The sequence below is a fragment of the Cottoperca gobio genome, chromosome 10 (genome assembly GCF_900634415.1).
Source record: "Cottoperca gobio chromosome 10, fCotGob3.1, whole genome shotgun sequence".
Lineage (NCBI taxonomy): Eukaryota > Metazoa > Chordata > Actinopteri > Perciformes > Bovichtidae > Cottoperca > Cottoperca gobio.
Genome location: NC_041364.1, coordinates 22,601,106 through 22,602,672, shown reverse-complemented (window position 1 = coordinate 22,602,672; position 1,567 = coordinate 22,601,106). Strand labels below are relative to the sequence as shown.

The window sequence follows — 1,567 nt, the reverse complement described above, 5'->3', positions numbered from 1 at the left end:
GAGGGACTCCATCATCGGGCTCTGCCTCAGTCTGCCATCTTTGATGATGTGGTGAGGGGCTTCTGTCTCTGACAGCATCACCAGATCCTTCAGCATCCCCACAGCTTCTCCCTCTACAGCCCTGAATGTGATCTCTGGTGACACCTCCTCATCTCCAGCCTGCCCACAGCCTCTGCTAGGACGCAGGCTACTTAAAGAAGATGCGCACATTTACGCATAGAAAGTACAATTACACACCTAGTACAACCTTACAGAATACAAACAAAGTAAGGGAAGTACAAACACATTTTTGTAATTTTTTTGTGTTCAGCAGTTCATTGGCTACACGATACGCCAGTCACCAGGATACTCGGCTGCTGCTGGCTCCATCTGTAAACAAAAGAAGAGGGCTGGCACCTCCTTATGAAGTTGATACTCATTGGCTCTTGATGGCTGTAGATAACACTTGGAAGCTCCGATTGGATCAAATAAAGTGTCAATCGAAAGGTCAGAGTTCGGCATCCGGCTAGCAATTATCAAAATAGCGCTAATAGCTTGATACATGCCGTTTTTAGCGAGTATCATCATGAGAATAAACACATCGATCAGCTGATTTCAAAGATTGCAACAGCTGTTCATGTTCATATCAATGTGACGATGTCAATGATGGATATATATTTTTTTACTGGAAACGATCTATTGGACCTTTGGCAATGACAAATGAGTGTTTTTTTGGATTATTACTGATTACAGGATTATGATGAGACTTCATAGGTGAGTTGGCTCAAAGTTATTATGTTGCTTTTGGGTTTGCTTGCTAGTGTTATCTACTGTACTTTCTGTAGTGACTGATTTCAAAACCGCTTTGCTCACTAAATAGACGAGACTCTAAGCTTTTTCTGAGTATGTGGCATTGTGTGTACGGATCAGCATGGATTTAAATCCTGGACAAGCACAAGAGTACGACAGAGGCGTTGGTGTCTGTTGAGTTCAATGCGAGAGAAAGTAAAATAACGTGTGCTTTGGAATTCACCGTAAACAGTGCCTTGCTAGTAACCTGTTGTGTTATGGCAAAAACTCAACCTGCTTCACGTTTTTTCAGCATGAACCTGCAGAACCAGTTAGATTAATGCCAGATTTTGTCAGGCTGACACATATAAGTCATTGTTTATGTGGCTTGTTGGTCTAGGGGTATGATCCTTGCTTAGGGTGTGAGAGGTCCCAGGTTCAAATCCTGGACGAGTCCAAGAGTATGACAGAGGCATTGGTGTCTGTTGAGTTTAATGCGAGATAAAGTAATTCACTGTAAATAGGGTCTTGCCAGTAACCTGTTGTGTTATTGCAAAAACTGACTTTACCGCCAGACTGGTCTCAATTACAGTTTTTGCAATAACACAACAGGTTACTGGCAAGACCCCGTTTACGGTGAATTGATTTATTTTGTCTGATCTCAGCCCTAGAGATTTTAAGATTGACTTGATTATTTTAAAATCTACACCCTCCACATCAATTTTTGTATTTCAATCTTGAGCTCTGCATTGTGTCAATGTTTTTTTTTTTTAATCTTACCAACTGCTCATTACAAAAG

The 1,567-nt window shown here is 41.4% G+C and overlaps 1 non-coding gene across 1 annotated transcript; it reads left to right on the top strand.

The window, feature by feature from the left end:
* The first annotated feature begins 1,153 nt into the window (after positions 1–1,153).
* On the top strand, positions 1,154–1,225 carry trnap-agg (transfer RNA proline (anticodon AGG)). Its single transcript has one exon. It is a non-coding gene; the product is annotated as a tRNA-Pro (tRNA).
* The last annotated feature ends 342 nt before the right edge of the window (positions 1,226–1,567 follow it).